The 11565-nt window shown below is 37.2% G+C and overlaps 1 pseudogene; it reads right to left on the reverse strand.

Annotated features, from left to right (window-relative positions):
• Positions 1-1312: 1312 nt before the first annotated feature.
• LOC131276265 (probable inactive 1-aminocyclopropane-1-carboxylate synthase-like protein 2 pseudogene) lies at positions 1313-2198 on the reverse strand (annotated as a pseudogene).
• Positions 2199-11565: the final 9367 nt, after the last annotated feature.

An 11565-nucleotide genomic window follows, 5' to 3' on the forward strand; every position in this document is an offset into this window, starting at 1 on the left:
GCTCATATGCATTTCCTTGCTGATCATGGAAGATGAGAGCACAGCAGGGCAGTACATTTGATTTGATTTTGCAGGGGACAAAACAATGCTTTATTTATTCAGTCAGCCACTCAACAAATATTTATTGAGCACTTACTATGTACCCAGCATTATATTCTGTGCTAGAGATACAATGGTGAGGGAAAACAAATATCCCTATGTCATTATGAAGATTATGGCTTCATGAATAGCACTAACAGTCAAATAATAGCACAAATGAATGTAAAATTGCTATTGTGATAAATGCTGGCAATGAAAAAATCTATGTTGCTATAAGGAATACAAGAGCGAAACTTGACATAGTCAAGAAGGTAGGGAAGGGTTTCTCTGGAGTAAAGACAATTGAAATAAAATCTGAAAATGAGGAAAAATGAATAAATGAAGGGAGAGGAGAGATTATTTGACACACTTGGAACAATAGGTTGCAAAGACCCGCTGCCACAAGGAGCACACAAGTGCAGCTAAAGCAAAAAGAAGGAGGCATAAGATGTTACAGGATGAGCCTGAAGAGGTGGGAAGAGGTCCCTTACAGAGCTTTGCACACCAGAATAAGATTGCATATTTTTGGCCAGGTAGACAAAAACAGGGCAAACACTTAAAAAGATTATGGATGCTTATCAAAAAAAATTAAAGTTGACACATATTGATTTGTTGGTATTATGAGCAAGAAACAATGCTAGATTCTGAAAAAGATGCCAATTGTGTAAAACAGTCTCTGTCTATAATATAGGAGTATTTCAGCTAATAGATGGTGGAAGAGGTCATATGTTGTAAAAGAACATTTTAAAATCATATCAAGATTCATTGGAGGAAGACCTTGTGGAAGATGGACAGAATGGAATCTGTAAAATATTTGTGAAATAAAGCCAATGAGCAGTCAATAAAATTTCTACAAGTATAAATAGAGGGGTAGGGTAGGTATTATTTTTCTTTTACTTTTTTAAAGAGGATTGGAATTTATTAAGTATTGAATACAAAAATAAGCCATCTTAATAGGGACCCAGGGAGTCACCTTTATCCTACTCCAAGAGCCTTCTCAGCTTTTCCATCCTAGTAAAATTACTCATTTTGCTCACATACAATGGCTAGCAAAGGTGAAAATCTTCCAAAAATGGCAGATGCTCAGCCAAGGGAATCAACTAGGCCAGATGAGACCATTTCTGGAGGAGCCCACTGTTTGGTCAATCAGAGAACCAGTTCAACACCTCCAACTTCCAGACCACCTGCTGACATCAGGAGCTCCCAGAGCACATAGCTGGCCGAGGCAGACAGCCTACTCCCTCACTGCATCCTCCAGGCACTGAACTAAAAATCAACTCCATTGCTGCTCCCCTAGCACCTGACAGAACCGATGCATGGTCACTTTTAGCAGGCCAGACTTATCCACAAAGCTGAGGCGGAAAAAACCAGGCTCCTCACACATGTAGTTCTTGCCACAGGTGATCATCAACTTGTTAGTTATCTAGGAAGTGGCTAGGAAGGAGCAACTCTTCCTCAAAGGTACATGTGTCCTGGTACTTTTTCAAGTTGAACCAGACATAGAACCCAGAGCCATGATTGAGAGAGGGGACCTTCAGAGCTTTCAGCTTGTCTGTGATGTACTTGTGAGCTACCTGGAGCCAGGAGCAATTGGTGGGCAGGTACTCTTTGTCAATCCAATCTCTATCTTGGAGCAACCAACACAGCTTATGCTGGGCCATGCCAGAGATGCTGTGAAGTGGCCAGAGGAGCTCACAGCAAAGGCTACCCCTTTGATGGGTGTGTACAGAGTGCCAAAGTGGAAGACAGAGATGCCAAAATTCTTACTGGTGCCCCAGATCATATGGGTCCGGTTGACATCAGGCAAATGCTCCATGCTCAGATCACTGGAATTTGGTGGATTCATCAAACACAGAGAGCATGTAAATCTCATCTACAATCATGTGTAGTTTCTACCTCTTGGCATATTCCAGGTATTTCTTTAATAAATCTCTGGAAGTGATGTCGCCAGAGGAGTGTATGGGTCGATTAGCACAAGGCCTCTGACCTTTTTTCCCCTTGAGTCTAGCTTCACACAGGCCTTGCTTCAACTCGTCTGCAGTGAGCTGGATAGGATGGGTGTTTGCATCAGTGTTCTCACTCATATTCTGGTTCCTTGGCAGATAGGCCAGAACCCTCATCTCTGTTTGCACTTATCTATTCTCCTGCCTAAACTCTTTGATTTATAATCTCAGTAGATTTCTAAAATAAAATTGTGAGAGAGATGTGGCAGCTTCAGCAATTATCTCCTTTTACTGAAACCAAGAGAGGATAAATAGTTTGTCCAAGAACACACAATTAGCAAGTGAGTGGATTAAAGGATTAAATCACAATCATAAATTTCCATGCATGGCTGATTCGCAAATTTCAATCATTCACAATAAACCTTCATGATTTCTGCCACATCTACATATTAGCTTTCTGTTAAATACTTAATTATCTTTAAATCAGCTTAATCATTTTCCTTGGTTTTTTAAAAAGGAAACCTTATATCACTTCCATAAATTTCAGAAAATCAGTCTCACTCTCACAAATTGAAGTCAACCATAAAAATAAAGGTATTTAAAACAAAACAAAACAAAGCAAAATTCTAGCTACTATTGCCTGTAGAATAAGCCAAGATAAGAACATTTCTTTTCTAAAAGTAGATATTAGTATTAAAAGGGTGTTAAAAAAAAAAAAACATGTTGGTGAGGATATGGAGAAATGGAAACACTTCAGAGAGCAATTTGGCAATGTTCACAATGTATGTTTACACACACATAAACATATAAAATATTTTAAAATATTTAAATATATATTTATATACATTATCTGGGACACAAATATTCCACTTTAAGACATACCCTAGAGCAGGAGATAGTGAACATTTTCTGTAATAGACCAGATAGCAAATACTTTAAGCTTTGCAGTCCATCTCATCTCTACAGCTACTACCCAACTCTGCCATCATAGCGTGAAAGCAGATGAAGGTAAAAAGTAAACAAATGAGCAAGGTTGTGATCCAACAAAACCTTATCTATGGACACTGAAATTTGAATTTCAGACAATAATACATGTGATAAAATACTTGTCCTTTGATTTTTTCTAACTGTTTAACAAATATATAATCCATTCTTGCCTCACTGTCTATGTAATCAGATGATGGGCTGAATTTGGATCCCAGGGCTGTATTTTTCTGGCCCTGCCCTAGAGAAATTTGTGTGGTTAAGGAGAAATGTCCAACTGCAGCACGTTCATTGAGAGAATGTTATTAAAGGAGCCTTAGTTTGAGTTCCCAAGAATAGATCTTGAAGGATTTGAGTGCATATAGTTTCCTGGGTGAGCCCAGGAAAAATGAGTGGGGAAGGTGAGAGGTAAGAGATAGAAGGGCACGAAGCCAAAGGGTACCTCACTAGCAAATGACCACTGTGGGCAACTGAGGGGAATCTGGTGGGAAACACACCTCAGAGTCGGTTCTCATGAGGAGTGGAGAGAGCCAGCGTATTTGTCACCAGCTTTATCTGTCACTGAGTGAAGGCTGCCTCAGGTATTGACTCTGCCATTTCAGCTGTCCTGCATGAGGGCTGAGTGTGCTCCTAAGGCCAGACCAAGAGCCCGCCACAGAGTAGCAGCTGTCTGCAATAGCAGCCTTCAGCCTAGGCAGGTGAATGCCAATGACCTGAGGACAAATAACCGACAGCATCTGCTAAATAGCAAAAGTTTAGAAACATGAGAATGTTCAGACAAAGGTATAGTATACAACAGCTCAAATGAATGATGTAGTTCTACATTAGTCAATAAGGATTTGTTTCAATATGTGAAATTGAGAAAAAATGAAATTTATATCAATAATTACATTATACAATATTTGTATAAAGTTTAAAGAATGCAAAACTGTAACAAATTCAGTAAAAGCAGGTGCACTGGGAGGGCCAAGGGAAAGAAAAGGATGTACAGAGAACTTCAGTTTTATCATTAATGTTTTGTTTAAAAACCAAAAACTTAAAAGAAAGCAGAACAAAATATGAAGTTTGAAAAAGCCAATTGTGGTACATAAGTACTCATTAATATTTGTGTATTTTTTCTGTGTGCTTTTGAAATAATTTATAGTGAAAATTGTTTTAGAAAGAAATGAGCTGGTCTGTGTACCTGAGCTGGTTCTTGTCAAAGGAGTAAACTTCCAGACAAAAGGAGTTAAGTAGATGTAGAGAAAAAACATTAAATCTTCAGAGTATTTGGCATAAAAGTTTTCAAATTTCCATTTTTGTACAAATGTTGTTGACTCTGATAGAGAAGAACTGTATGAATGTGATATATGTAAATAACTTTTATAATAAAGTAGCTGTGAGAATTAAAGACAGCAGCTGGCAAAGTGTCTTGAAAAGAACAAGTGCCATACAATGTAAACTGTTATAATTATTACCAAAGCACTGTGACATTTTAAAATATTCAAATACTTGAAGTTAGTAGTGAAATAAATTTATGCAAATTATTGCCTTGTTTTTGTCCAAACAAAACAGAATTTATGTTTTCTCCTTCCTCCTCGATTATGATAGTAGGATTTCAGGTTTTTATGAAATTTCATGCATACTTTAGTCATTTGGAAATATCAACAGCTAAAATTTTTTAAAATATTAAATGTTGTTTGTGTTTACAAATAATTATTTATGGCAAAGATGATAGTAAAAACATGCCTAACAAATATCAATAGTTTGCAATACACCAGCAGTGTACTGAGTGCTTTAAATATGTAATCTCACATAATTCTTATTACAACCTAGTTACATAAATTTGTTATTATCCCTTTTTTGCAGATGGGAAAAGTGAAACAGAAAGCAATTAAATGGCTTTCCCAGGAACATAAAGAATATAAAGTATGCAGAATGGCGAGGTTTTAAAATGTGTCCTATTAATTCATTGATAGCTTTCACTCTTAGTCATTCTGTACTGTCCCAAAATGAAAAATGTTTGTAAGCCAAATTCCATTGTACAAAGCAAAGAAACCTTAAATTTTATTTCAATATTTCTCAAAACAACTTCACATCATAACCTAGCCAAACTGACACATGAACTTAACCATCACAGTATTATAGGTGGTAAATCAATTTTCTAGAATTATAGGCATCAAAATTCTATTTAAGGAGAACTCTCTGTGGCCCCTCCCTCTTATGTTTCTGCCTGGAGGGACTTCAAGCTTCTTTCCACCCCTACACTTGCTCCTCCAGGGAAAGCAGGTATGACACGTAAATTTGGAAGAAGCATTTGGGAGTGCCTGACTGTCCTCTGGGTGCTCTTTCTCTTTTAAAGCAGTCCTGCCAGTAGGAGGATGCTTTCTGGTCCACCCTTTACTGTGACTTTAGAGACCTGTCCATATCCAGCTAGGTAGTGATTGAGTGGGTAGATTTTATTCCTAGGTGAATTATTACCAAGCCCCTGGAGCTCCACACCTAGTCCTTTACTTCAGGCCAGCAGTTATAAGAAATCTGAGGCCAGTCTACCTGACTTCTTTATTTCTCAATTAATTCCACACTTAAGGAAGAGGAGTGGGCTTCATTGGCTGCCCCTTGAAACTCTAATAGTAATAATAATGGCAATAGCAACTGAGACTTATAAAATACCTACAGTTTTAATATATAATCTCATTTGATTATCATAATAGACCTGAAAATTAGCATTAAGTCCATTTGATAGTTGAAGAAACTGAACCCTCAGAATAGCTATGTGATCTGCCCAAAGTCACCCAGATAAGAAATAGATGGAACTGAGTTTCAATACCAGGTTTATTCACAGCTAAAATGTGCAGGCTTTATACCACCCCCACTCAGCCTCTCTATGAGACTGTGGAGGCAGCTGAGGGTGCCGGAGAAGTGCAGGGAAAGCAAAATAAAGCAAGACGCTCTGGGATATTAAAATTTTTTATTTTCTCAGTTTCTTTTTCCCTCAGCAAATTGTATTGTTAATAATTTGGACTTTTTTACTGTAGAGTTTTTTCATCTTTATATGAGTTTTGGTAATTCATTAGCATATCTCTGATTCTGTTAGAAGACAATAGTAAGACAGGGTTTAATTCAAAGAAATTTTCACTAGTACAAATTATATAGCCATATCTCTAATCTGATGAACCAGTTCAGAGGGAAAATGCTCTCTCCACGGACTTTTGTTGAAGGAAAGACAGCTGGATCTTGAAAAGTTTCCTACAGTGCTTTAGCCCTTCAGCTACTGAGTATTTTCAAATAGTGATAATAATCATAACAGGCAGTGTGACTTCTGTATATAATTATAGAGCTCTTGGAATTGGATAGGGTTGAACTAAGAAAATTTTCATCAGTGACAGATGATGGAATATTTGTTCTTTACCTGATATTTATGTATCATTTTAGACTTCCTGGTTTTAATTTTGATGATAATATGATACCTTATCTCTTTTTCTTTGAGTCCTGCAATTAATAAAATATATTTCTGGAGACTTCCCCTTCACATCAGTGCTATTATCTCAAAATCTTGGTATAAAAAATCACCACAAACTTCAATTCCTTCCTGCCCTTTTCTCCATGTTACTTGTCAAACCTTTATTGGAAATGAGCCTCTGACCTTTTTTTCTCCCACACGATTTCTAATAAAGATGCTGCCACATGACCGTATCCTAGTAACTAGGTTTTACTCTGTGAAAGACGATTAAGAAAAAATCCAAGATAGGACTCGTTTCTCCCATCAGAAAAGATAATTTGCTAGTCTTACTCCCTTTCCTGATTTCCTTAATTTAGACGAATAACTGATCTAAACTTAATGTTCTTTCTGATAAAAATACTGTTCTATAGACCCAAATTGGCATATTTGCTTTTGATTACAGTGTAGAACTCGATTTGCTCTCTTTTCAAAAAAGCTTAGTAATTTATATAAGTTTCCAGAGGAGTAAAATCACTATGTGTGGCTGAAAAATCTCAACTCCCCTGCTAGGATTAAATGGCAGACTTAAAGAGATTTTAAAATAAATAATCAGTATAGATACTCCAACTTGCCTCTAAACCACTGCAAAAGCTGTTCCTTGAGTCATCTAAATTTGCAGAGGCATAAAAAAATAGTGGTCACACAGGCAGTTACTTGAGACCAAGAAGTTATCATTTCCTAAGCAGAGGGCAGATTGGAGCTGCTCTGCAGCATGACTGGGAATCCTCAAGTTTTTTCTCTATCTCTCTTTATTTTTTTTTTTAATGTTACATTCAAAAAATATAAGAGGTCCCCATATATCCTCCACCCCCTCACCCCACTCCTCCCACATCAACAACCTCTTTCATCATCATGGCACATTTATTGCTTTTGGTGAATGCATTTTGGAGCACTGCTCCAAATGGTTTACATTGTAGTTTACCCTCTCCCCCAGTTCACCCACTGGGCCATGGCAGGACATACAATGTCCAGCATCTGTCCCTGCAGCACCACCCAGGACAACTCCAAGTCCTGAAAATTCCCCCACATCATATCTTTACCTCCCTCTCCCTACCCTCAATAGCCACCATGGCCACTTTCTCAACATCAATGCTACAATTTCTTCCATTACTAACCACAGTAGTGTCATAGTAGAATATCAGCAAGTTCACTCCAGTCCATACTCTATTCCTCCATCCTGTGGACCCTGGGATAGTTATGTCCACTCCATGTCTATATCGAGAGGAGGCTTAGATTCCACATGGATGATGGATGCAATTCTCCTGCTTACAGCTGTAGGCACACTCCGCTCCATGGTATGGTGGTTAACCCTCATCGCCTCCCTGTTAGCTAGCTGGGGCAAGTCCAATAAACCAGTTTCGTTTTATTTTGTTTTTTATTTTCTATTTTTTTTTTTTTTGAATCCTCACCTTTTAATCCAGTAGCTTGCTTTTGTACTCCTATGTCAAGGGCTTAACATTGGATAAGGCAACATAATGAACTGTTCTCAGGCAGAAGCCGGGTTTAGGGAGAAGAGAGGTAACAATGGACAGGAATCTTGGTGAAGCGCCCTCTTCCTGGGGAGCAGTCTGCCAGGCAGTATGGAAAAGGCTTGGAAGGATGAGTGTGGTGACTTCATCACTGTATTGACATTTTTGCTTTCCATGTCATCAAAGAAACATCGGCACCTTTGATCCAACACTTACCCTCAGCCTGAGCTTGGTGTGTTTCTGTTACTGAGAGTCATGAAATCATATTCGAGTAGAATTATGTCACCCAAAAAAATATGTTGAGTTGTGTCACCCCAAAAGATATGTTCTGGTCCTATCTCCCAGTCTTATAAATGTCACCTTATTTAGAAATAGGGTCTTGAAAATGTTATTAATTAAAATGACCCAAACTGTATTTGGTTGGTCTCTAATCCAGAATTATTGTTGTCATTATAAGAAGGTGAAAGTTTGGACACAGAGACAAGAGGTTAAAACACTGTGTGATGACCGAAGGCAGAAAACACATGAATTGATGTCAAGCCGTGCCAGAAGCCAGGAGAGAGGCATTGCCCAGATTCCACCTTCCAGACTTCAGAGGAAACGTGATCCTCTCAACACCCTGATTTCATATTTCTAGCCTCTAGAGCAACAAATTTCTGTTGTTTTAAGCCACCTAGTACATGGTGCTAGGTTATGGCAGCCCTAGGAAACTAAGACAGTTGTGAACAGAGATGGGTTTCCTGAGGCCACGCTTCGCTCCTATTTGCTAACACCTTTAATGATGGTGGCTCACTGGAGTAGTGGGTCTGAGGACATCAGAATAGATATGCAGTTGGAGTCACATCATGGGAATCATACATCTCCAGAACATTCTTTACTATGATGTGCCTAAGTTTAACTTACAGGAAATGTGGGTCTTTTTGAGAGGCACTCTTGAGTCATCTGGCTGTTGATTTTCCCCCGTCTCCTTCTTCTCCTCCTCTTTCTCTTCCTCCTCCTCATCTTCCTCACAACTTATACACTAACTTGGGTCTATGGGCCCTGCATTGGTGGTATTTCAGCCTCAATGGGGATCCTTTCCTAAATGTTTCTACCTCTTTTCTTTCTTTCTTTCTTTGTTGCAAAAGGGCCTCATATATCTTGTTTTATCACAGTATGTTTGCAGGCACAGCAGATTAACCAAACCCAATTGAGAACCATATGATAAACTATGAAAATCCAAATCAAATTTACATCTATAAGGCAGTTTCCTGAAGTTGTTATTCACATACCATCATCATGATTTTTGCCATCTCTGCATTCCACCTGTAGCATTGGGTATTTAATATTGTTAAATTGACTTACATTCTTACTTCTGTAAAGTTATATATAACCATTAAATACAATATTTAATCATTAAAATACAAAGCAGTGTTCATTAAAGAGTATCCCCTGAAAATCATCTGGTGAATATCACATTTTTTAAAATGCTGATATAGAGGTTTATAATTTTAAGATTTCTTTGGATGAATTAATTCATTTAATTCTCTCAAAACTCCTATGCAGTTGGCAAAAGAAGTATAGCTATCCCCATCTTAAAGATGAGAAAACAGGCACTAGGTCCAAAGAAGAGGGTTTTCACGCTGAAAGCGACCTTGATGTTTTTTTGTTTGAGGCCCATATTTTCTAGTTTTTCACAGATTGTGTGCCTTTTTCCAGGATCAGTTGTGACCTAAGAATCTAAAAGTTCTGGATCTAAGTCTTCTAAAGCAGTACCTCTTTTAATTGCCTCCATGCTCAATCTGCTTTATAAATTACATTGAAAACAGTGCTATTACGTGAAATTCTTCACAGTAAAAATATATGAAAAAATATAAACTGTTTAATTGGAATGAAATGCCTTAATGATTTTGTCACTAAATTAATGAAGAGGTAAATTTTAATCATCTGAAGCAAATAGTGAATCTAAAATTGCAGAGAGATATTTAAATGTGAGACAATACTTTCTCTGTTAACTCATCAAAAGAAATAGCAGATATTACCTAGACTTTCAACAAAAATATATATAAGAAAACTGGCATTATGAGTATGCCCTTAAACATTCCATTAATTCATGCTACAAATAAAAATGTTTTTAACAAACACCCATTACTTCTGTGAATCTAATTTAGGTTATTTTCTATTACAAACATAATAGGTGGGTATTTTAAATTTTAAATAACCTAGAAGCATATAAAGTGAATATTTCTTCCTCCTTCCCTTTCACCCTCCTTCTTTCCATTCCAACCTCCTGGTTGCACTTCCCAAAGATAATTGTTATTAAAAGTTTCTAGTATACTCTTCCAGAAAAGTTTAATCCATATGTATATCTTTTGCTTTTAGGCTAATGAGATGCTCAGATACTTATATATACACTATTTTGAATCACTCTTTCTTGATATCAAATATATTTTCGTATCACCATGTACCAATCTTTTGCATTCTTCCTAATAGAAGCATAGTGTTCCAATGAATGTACGTGCAACAATTTATATCAGGAGGTGGTAATTTGTTTTCTATAATCAGTCAGATAGTGAATATTTTAGGCTTTGTGAGCTATATAGTCTCTGTTACAACTACTCAACTCTGCCATTTCAGAGCAAAGGCAGCCAAAGACAATTCATAGTTGACAGGTGTGACTACATTCCAATAAAACTTCATAGAAACAGGCTGCAAGCTGGCTTTGGCCCACAGGTCATAGTTTACTGCCCCTGATTTATATAATCAGTCAACTACTGGTGGAGACATAAGTTATTTCCTGTTTGTAGCTATTTAAACAGTGCTGCTATAGGTCTCTCTGTGGACAAATGGATATGTTCTGTGCGGATCCTTTTATTTTTTTATCAGGCCCATTTCCTATGTTACCTAATAGTGGCTAACTGAAAATTCCACCGACCCAAATCTACTATTGTATTTCTTTCCTATTAGTGACAAGAAATTTTACCCCTATGGGGGAGAATTGTCCAACTCAAAGGTTACATATAAAGGGAAACACTTCCAAAAAAGCTGAATGGAAATTGAATGTAAAATGCTGCTTTTTCTATTTTTTTAATTTAATTTAATTTTTTAAATTTCATCTCTTTCTTTCTTTCTTCTGCTGAGAGTCTTCTTGGCTAGTTGTGTTTGTAAATAGAAGAGTTCCAGATACTAGGAGTTTCGGGAATCAGCTTTTAGCCTTTAAAGACCTCAAAGACATTCCTATCAGCTACTTCAAAGGATTGAGTAGTTACGACTCTAAACTCCAAAGCATTTGGGAAAACATCAGCTCCTGTGTTATCACAGAGGATGGTAAGCAAAATTTCTTCCTTTTCCTTGAATTAATTTTTTATACATTGTCTGGCAAAACAAATAGAGTTAGGCAGGAATTTCTGTTCCAGATCCTCTACAAATGGTGTCATGCTCAGTGCCCATGGGCCTAGGAATCTTAAATCATGTTTGCTTCCTTTAAAGCAGAAGTGGTCATTGATAATGCCATCACTATCTAGAGGATCTTCATTTCCCATTTTCACTAGGGCTTAAAAAAATTAAATTCCTTGTGTTCTTGATTCACCATAATCCCAGGAGACTTTTAGGCTGGGATTTTTGAACAAAC

This window comes from Dasypus novemcinctus, chromosome 3 (genome assembly GCF_030445035.2).
Source record: "Dasypus novemcinctus isolate mDasNov1 chromosome 3, mDasNov1.1.hap2, whole genome shotgun sequence".
NCBI classification, from domain to species: domain Eukaryota; kingdom Metazoa; phylum Chordata; class Mammalia; order Cingulata; family Dasypodidae; genus Dasypus; species Dasypus novemcinctus.